The following is a 9,223-nucleotide window of genomic DNA, read 5'->3' as shown; positions in this document are numbered from 1 at the left end:
CAAAGGGTGAGAGAAACCTCTATGCGCTAGATGAGTAAATTTATATTCCTGTTGCCCAGCATGTTTATAAGCCTTTGCAAGCTATCATGTCTCTTTTAGCTGTGGAAAGGAATACTTTTATTTGCTTTTACCTGAACTGTTTTTGGGTCAAGGGTGATTTTAAGGTGACTGGCTAATATTGGGACGCTTCATTTCATAGGCTATAGCAGTCTTTAGACATAGCATATTGGAGTGCTCCAAATGTTTATATGCCTAATACTTTGTTCCACAATACCCAAGGAGTAACAGCAAGGTTTGAGATTAAGCTGCATGAGCTAGCCTGAGAGTTGTTGACATAGGAGGGTTCAGAGTAAGAAGTGTCTTCCAGTAGCTAGCAACAACCAGGAAAGCTCTTGACTGTGTAGCAAGGACCAGGAATAGGAAACATGCCAGCAACACAGCAGTCTCAAGGAAGAGAGTGACACCCATGGATAAGTATATAATGCTTGAGAAGTGTTGAAAGATAAAAAGGTCGTTTGTACAATCTGGCACACATCACTATTTCCATAATTCTGATATCTCCTATTTGTCACAACCACATTTTTAAAGGAAGAACCCAAAGCACTTTGTGGCATTTCATTTTAGGCAAAATATTCACACAAAACCAAAAGTACACTTCTTCCAAAAGAACACACGCAAGTGACATCACTGCCAACTTGTGATTCAAAACTGAAGTATGCATCTTTCTCAGAGCAGAGGATATTTCCTAGAGTTTCCTAAGAGTGCTCTAGATGAATTTTTCGTGAAACATCTAGTAAGTATCAGTAAGACTCAAGTTAAAGAAGAATAATTTTGCTAATGTCTATTCTCATTCCACTGTAGAACTGTTTTCCCTGTTTGTAAAACCCAACCTGTTACCCAATTATACAGTTAATTGTGTGAGTGTACCTAGGTGCTGATTTCACCCGTAACTGGGGAAAGCCTGTCATTGCTTCCCACTCCAGAACCCTGGGACATGTTTCAGGGCTCAGACCTCTGGACTGATGCCAAGTTGCCGCCAGCTAGACTGCATTGTTCAGAAATCAGTCAGCATTAAGAGGCCAGACAGAGGTTTGTGTCCCTCAGTAGCCAGTGCCAACTGACCAGTGTGACCTTTGGAGCAGCACAGTAACTGGTTCCAGTTGCCCCTTAGGAATACAGCTTCTGACACATCCACCGCGGATGTTGGTAATAATGTTTATGGCGTGCTTGTTTCCTCAAAAGCGCTCCTGGTTACTCCTCTGAAGTTCTCCGCTGGTCTCTCTGGCCTTGAAGTTTCATAGAGGATAATGTGAAAAGAAAGCAAGTTTTAGCCAAAGAATCTATTTATACTGAGTTAAATCTTGCTGCACCTTGCTGTAGCTCCAAGAGCTACAGACCTTTGAAAACACAAAACAGTTTTATGTCTTCTACAGTCTGAACACACCTATTTTAACACAACATCAGAGCCTCTGCCGACCAGGATTATCGTTCCAGAAATTCTTAAATAAAGGGATGGTGGGTTTCATATTCAGCCCTGAGTGCTCAGCCAAGCCCAAAGTCCAAACCAAAACCGAGTAGCTACTTATCTTACTGTATCCTTTCCCCTAAATGCCTTCATAGAGAAAGCTTGCGTTTCTTGGGAGGACAGGACAGCAACTGAAAAACAAAAGACAGACATCATATTGTACTCGTAGTAGTGCTTTTAGTGTTACTCCTTCAAAGACATGTCAAACTTCTTCCATACACATGGCAGTAACCTGAAGCATATTTTGTTGTGTTCAGGTTTGTTCAGGTGTAGCGTCTGGTGTTTCCATACAAAGCAGAGAGAGTTCATCATTCGGTCAAGTATATTTGTCTGCACTTAGAGCAAATTTATACTGGGTAGAGCAAATGATCTCAAATTGACATTTTAATTAGGAAAGGATGACAGAGCTGGGACTGTTTAGCCTAGGAAAGAGAAAGCTCTGGGGGGATCTTACTAATACGTGTAAATATTTGAACGGAGACTGTAAAGAAGATAGATCCAGACTCTTCACAGTGGTGCCCAGTGACAGGCTGAGAGGCAATGGGCATGGACTGAAACACAGGAAATTCTACTTGAACACAAGAAAACACTTCTTTACTGTGAGGGTGCTTAAATACCGGAATAGGTTGCCCAGGGAGGTTGTGGAGCCTCCATCGTTGGACATATTCAAAATGTGGCTAGTCGTAGTCCTGGGAAACCTGCTGTAGGTGAGCCTGTGATTTCCAAGGTCCTTTCCAACCTCAACCATTCTGTGATTCTGAGATTAAGTAAGTAGCAAACATGAACATACCAATTATCTCAAAATACGGCTTCAGTAATTACAATCTAGTTTAAAACAAAAATAGATATTTCAGTTTTCCTTTTTAAAAAGCTAGCAGATCTTTCATCAGTTATACATGTTTGCCTGCACAAGTGCAGTTTATGTGGAGAAGTCTCTGCAGTTGTATGACTGCTACTGCGTCATATAGCCCAGAATGTGTGCTATGCTAGGAGGAACACCTTTTTCCTCCTTTCCAGCCATGTAAATACATCATTGTGGATTTCTTTATAGGGTGCGTCTCTGTTTTATCCTTTTGCGTGTCTCCTGAGAGCAACACTGACAATTGCTGGGGATTTTAACTTTTTCTCTTCAGCGCGCAGAAGCTCTATAGTCTTTTATCTTTCCCAACGTGGCTAAGCAGGTCCAAAAAACTGCTTTTTTGGCTTTACTACATTGCTACTTAAGTAAACCATAAGTAGTTGCATTACTGTCATTACTTCAATAGTTCCGGTTTGGACTAAAGCAGTTCTCAAGGCAGATCCCGGAATGGCTTCAAGGTTATTATTGGTCTCCTCAGGACTTCATTGAGGTGGAGACGGTGTTGGCAGTAACAAAACTCATCAGAGCCATAGCAAGCGATGGCTTCACTAGCCAATAGGTGAGTCAGTGAAATGAAAATCAAGTTTCACAACTTGATATCTCTGCTTGACACGCAGCCACCTCAAGATCTTATCCTGTTTTGTGGGTTAAAGCTCTTGGAGTCAGCAGAAGTGCAACTGAAATGGCTGTAAGTAATTTGCTGTGAAATCTGTAAGAGGGATGCAGAGTTTATCCTTCATATACAGCTAGTGTAAGTTGAAATGTCCTCATCTATAATGACTAAAACTTGTCTGCTTTCTATCATAGCAGTTAGAGCAGCTCTCTAACTTCTACTATGGCAATCTGCTATGTACAACGTTCACTCAGAAATTACTCTTAAATGGTATACAATTAAGGGCAACATATGGAAAAGGAACCTGGATCTGTGAGCAAAGGAATCCTAAATTTATTCTACTTGCCCAGCCAGAAAAGGACAGTACACCAGAAAAGCTGGAGAAACTGTATAATGGCTGCATGTCTAGAGTCAGGTTATTCAGTCCCTTGCTAGAATACCTCTAAAATTACATGAACAAAACCAAAACCTATGCTCGAATAGCGAGGTCGCCTGAAGAAACCCATGTGAGAATATTATCTGAACTGCTAGTATGAACAGTATGAAAAGCAGATTATGTTATTACAGCAGATCCTGAAACATGATGATCGAAAAGAAAGAATCTTTGGGAGCCGTAACTTGCAGTGGAACAAGCTTTGAAAAATAAACCTCTGCCCCAGGAAACACTAGGGTATACTGCTAATTTCTCCCTAGATTAGAAGGAAGGTTAAGTTACCTTAAACACAGGCGGAAAGCACTTTGCTGCTCTCTCCTACCACTTATAAAAGCTATGGCCTCAAAACAGCTCAAGACATAGGAAAAGAAATATTGAGCTATTTTTGCCTGAGCTATCACTTTGCTTACAGCAAAAAAGCAAGAAAATTAAAGTAGCAGATGTGTGGAAGATAATGCTCAAGAGAAAATAAGAGCATTCTCTGCAGCAATTGATTTCCCATGGCTGGAGTGTGAACCCATAGTCTTTGGAGGATAATTTACTGTCTTTCATAGGACTGAGCTGTAACTGGCTGAATGTGAATCACTGTGCTAAGTGTTGCCTCAAATACTTCTAGGGACTAGGCAGAATATTTTAAATAATATTATGCCAAGCAATCGTTATTCTATCTGCTGTACGCATGCCCAGAGGTCCTGTGCAGACATTGTCACTGAATTCTTTCGAAAACTGCGATTTTTCCGTTTTCTCACCTTGGTTTTGCTAAATTGTCGTAACAAATAAACTTGCAGATAGTACTGCCATTGTTATTAGTCTTTAACAGATTAGTCATAAATAGCTTTGTACACAGGCTAAATATGGATCCAACGCTAGCCTAATTGCAAGGAAATCTTAGGAAAAAGCTAAGTAATCTGGAGCTGGAATTACAACATACTCCCTCACTCAGAAATTTGCTACTCTTAGGCTGCTTGGGGAAAATGCCTCAGAAGTTATGTTTATTATTACCACCCAAGAAGATTTTTATTTCTCTATTAATAGCATTTATCCACTGTTCTCTAGTACTTTAAGTAGTCCAAAAGGCGGTCTTGACACAGAAATTTTTCCTTGCAGCCGCTGTGTATCCTACCATAAACCTAAACAGTAAAAGGAGGAATCTGAGGCAAAGAGGAAGGACAGTAAAGAGAGTCAGGCAGGAAATAAGAAGTAGAAACCGGTTTTCAGTCATCTAATTAGCAATACACACAGGCAGAAATGAACACAAAAACACTTTCAGTAGAAGACTGTTATGGTTGCATTGTGCCACAGCTTTTGCTCAGTGCCAGCCTATTAACTCTAATTAAGATTGTTTCACCTTAAAATCGGACAGGTTTGATGGCTATGTGGCTATGAATCTTATTGCAGTTTTCACACACAAGCAAAGCTCACCTGTGACAGCGCGCCTCCTGTGTCATCTCCGTCATTTACTGTAGCACGTTTGTCAGGGCACTCCTATTTTCTCACTATGCGTTTAGTCATCAGTAGCGTTCATAACACACAACACTACCGACAGGCTTTTACTTCTACCCTTTTCTTTCCACGTGTCCTTCAAACGTAAACATTAGGTCTGGCTTTGTAAGAATAACCTTGCAATTCTCTCTCATCTTACTGCAAGAATACCCACTCATTGCAGCGCAACAGCTTTTCCAAAATCCTGTCCTTGCCGTACAACCCACAGCAGAAACGACAAGTTTCTAGCTTTCTTCCACCCACCCTTCCTTCCTTTCTGCCTTTTCTCCAGAGCTGTGCTTAGTTAAGCAGTGCCAATTGCCCCCCTCACACACACACGCACTCCTCTCCTTAGTTTTTCCATCTTCCCATTCCACAGCTACATACCGTATTCCTCTTTATCACCTTCCTTTCAGGCCAAGTCCTTTCAGGACTTTCTGCCCCCAGGACTCTCAGGCTTTCCCAAACGACCTGGGCACTGGTAGAGTTCATCTCACCAGAGGCTCTGCCTGAGGGCAGCAGGAGCTACAGGGAGCCCCCCTCTGACCTGCAGATGACTCCGGCCCTCAGACCTGTCTGAAGAGCCTACAGCATCTATAATATGTTTTGTGCCTTTTACATTAATTCTTGTATTATAATACAATTCCTCTTATAGGATCTTTTCCAGAAGAAAAGGAAGACAATTTCCCTCATTACATTTCCACGTTACATTTTGAATTAATAATTTCTTATTGTTTCTAAAAGTACCTGCAGCAACTTTTTCTGCTCTCTGCTGAAACTTTCCATTGTCTAGAGAGCTGCTCAGCCGGGAGAGAGCAAACAGTAATGTGGAATACACAAGTAGTTTATGAGCTGGTTTTCTGTCAGTGGAAATGAGCTGGCAAATGCAGGCAGTGGAGTCAAGCAGTCCTAGCTCCCACTGTACTATGCTTTCTCCGTCAGAGGCATTCATTCTGTGTTTTCTTATTGGTATAAAACTCAAGTGGACCACAAGTATACATTGGCATTCTGGAGACAGGAAAAAAAACAAGAAAAAAATAGTTATTTTCGACAGCCGTTGGTTGCTCTCATGCTCAATTTCTTTAAATCTTTTCATTTCTCCTTTTGGCAGTCACTAAAGGACTACGTTGGTGGGGCAGTAGAGGAAAAAACATTGCCATGGGTATCCTTATGCCTAAATAGAAACTTCTGTTCCTATGGTCCTTGGTTAACTGTGTTAGCAGCCAACCAGGGTTGAGAAAGTTACAGCAAAATACTGCTGCACTCATTGAAGTATTTGGCTATGGATTGTATTTTGCCTGGATTTTGGTAATCAAAACCAGCTGTCCACCCACAATAAATACAGCTGCAGATGGCACAGTAAACAGTGATGTTCCATAATAAATGACATTCATTTTGAAAATAAACAAATTCTCTCCTTCGCTGGATTTCCTTGTGTACCCTATATCCTCTGTATTTTCTCCAGATTGCATGTGATTTTCTGTCTCCACAGAGATGGATGGGTGCACAGCCAGCTGTCAGAGCTTCCATTTGCCATGAGACAAGCAGAGCAGAGACAGTAACACAGAGAGATAAAAGACATTAAAAGTAATGCTTAATCTGCACCAGAGGTATGAAGCCAATTATAAAGCTTATCCAGCAAAGAGATGAGAGTACTTTGAGTACATTTAATACCATATCTTGTGGCTCCTGCCGGGAACATCATCCCAACTGGCTTCCCAGCCTGTGGAAGCAGCAGCCGTGTATGTACATGGTGTCTAACACAGGTGGAGGACATCATCCAGAGCACATGGCCCTGCAAGCCCACGCATGCACCTTCAGATGCTGCTGGATAAGCCCATAGGTATACTGAAGATCAGTTCATGGGCAGAAGACATATGAATTGGGAAGGAGATGTGCTCGTGGCCTGTCCTAATACGTATGTTTCAGAGCTTTCTAAGTATAACCTTTTTGCTAATACACTTCCTCAGGGTAGTTTGCAACCCGCCAACAAGGAATAGACTGTTTTTCAAGAGTATTTAATAACCAGTAACCAGACAGTTCAGCCTAAACTGGTGGTGTGCCACTGTGGATACCAGTAAGAGCAAACAGTCCCATTACTTTTCTCCATCCTGTCCTATAGTAAGGGACTTTTCAAAATCTCCTGGGTGACTGTGCTGGAAATTGAGAGTTCCAAAGAGTGAAAAGGGTACAGAGTACCTTGGCCCCGAAACATGTCCCGGATTAGTATGGTCCACACAGGTGAAGAATTGTTCTTCAGTAATAAATAGCTTATGTACCTGATTTGAACAGGACGTTGTCTGATAGAAGTACAGTCGGTTTGATGAATGTCTTCTGATAATGCTTTCAGGAGGAAGTTTACTATTATAGGTAAATAGTATTTTGGTAGCAGAAGCAAATGCTAAAGAAGTCATTATTCTGCTGAGCAACAAGGTAAGGAAAGTGGGAGTCACTTGGGTCTTTCTTAGGCTATGACTTCCTGAGAACTTCTGGCTTTGATTTTGCTGTCTTAGATGTGAAAAAACAGAGCTCCTAAGAAAACTCCTGAGTCAGAAGAAGGCTGTATTTTTAATGCCAAGCTTTTATTTCAGTGACTCAGACAGAAGCTTCTTAAATGATCTATTTACAGTAAATGAGACAAAGTAAGAAATCTTTGGGTTTATTTCTATGAATTGGCATTCAAAGTAGTAAAACAACTAATCTGTTTAATGTTTAGTGTTGGTGAACTTACAGAGTTAAGGTTAAAGTTAAGAACATACTTTATCCTAAAATACCGTTTTCTTGTCTCCTTATGGTACAACGTGAAGTCGGTTCACGCCCCATAGAGAAATTCTGAAGTTCCAGGTTCCTATATTGCACAGTATTCAGAAACAAAAAGGCATGTATATTCCATGTGCCTCAAAGGTTCAAATAATTCGTACTGACATCTGAAAATGCTACTCAGAGAAATCCTTCAAATAATTTGATTTATCTCCAGCTGAAGCTACAGCTGGAGCTTCTGTCATGAGAGGTCAGATACCCTCGATGATGATAGTGTTAGAAGACTATTACCAGTCTTCCTGCTTCCTAGCACCCTATTAGAGGAAATAGATTCCTCTGAAACACCCAGACCTTTTTCTCCAAAGTGTAGAACTTAAGTCAGTACTGTAGCAGGTAACAGTTCACGTGCTAGTGCCAAACTCCATCCACTTAATTATGCAGTTCTCTGAGTCTACTGGCCCTTGCCTCTTTAACAGAGCTTTACCATTATATGTATTGTTTCTGATAATCTTTTTTATAATATTGCATCCCAGTCATGTCTCCTCCCATTATGGAAAGCAAAGGGCAAAAAGCTATAATGTACACGTTTGCCCATGGAGTGCGTATAAAATTAAAGGGCAGTACAAAGAAATATTTGTATAGGAGAAGAAGGATAGCAATGCGAAGAAATGATGGCTCTCTATACAGGCTTCCCAGGGATACAGTGCAGTTTGTTTCAAGCCCCCTGTTCTGAGAGAAAAATCTATTTATATTTTGATAATCCTGATTATATAGAATATATTACTATCCTACCCTTTGCCTTAGCCCTTTGAAGCTCATCAGAACAGCCAGATTTGTTTAAAGAAGAGAAAAGCCAGGTTTGAACAAGGCTTGGCTGCAGGGCCCAGGGGCAGTCAGAGCCCGCCTTTTAAGAAAGATGGTATTACTGTGCTGAGTGAATGGCAAAAAGGAAGTTTGTATCAGGAAGGAGAAAGCAGCTGAAGATACAAGGATTTTGGGAAGAAAATCAAGTTGGTAAGCTGAAAAACTATGTTACACTTAAGTAGGACAGATTTCTGAGGACATATCAAGGAGACAGACTGAGAAAAGTGAACAGAAACATCGTTATAAAGTGTACTGAAACAGTGCTTGTAAGTAAAGAAAAGTTCCTTCATGATCCCCTGCAAAAGAGCAACCAAGAGTTTTAACAACAACTTTATGACAAATGTTTGATCTAGAATCCTAATTCAAATCAATCATTTAAATGTCATCTGACTGCTATGGCAGGGGGGTGGAGAGTTATAAACTGCAGCCACAGCCTTGACTCAGAGGTTAACCACTATTTCACATGCAAGTGGAGCTAAAGAGTGAGAAAGATGTCCCAGAGCTTTGTTATTCTTTCCGTTTCTTGTTCACTTCAAGGCATCTGAGCTCTCTAGGAGACCTGGCGAGGGGGGTTATTTCTCTACATTAAGTATGAAAAAGCTATTAAATAATCAGGGGGATGCAGTTTGGCAAACATTGTTTGAGGTGGTATGATCTCAGAGCAGCTTAAAGAATATCAAGTCACTG

The sequence above is a fragment of the Struthio camelus genome, chromosome 1 (assembly GCF_040807025.1).
Source record: "Struthio camelus isolate bStrCam1 chromosome 1, bStrCam1.hap1, whole genome shotgun sequence".
Lineage (NCBI taxonomy): Eukaryota > Metazoa > Chordata > Aves > Struthioniformes > Struthionidae > Struthio > Struthio camelus.
The sequence above is the reverse complement of the archived record's forward strand: the minus strand, read 5'-3'. Positions refer to the sequence as shown.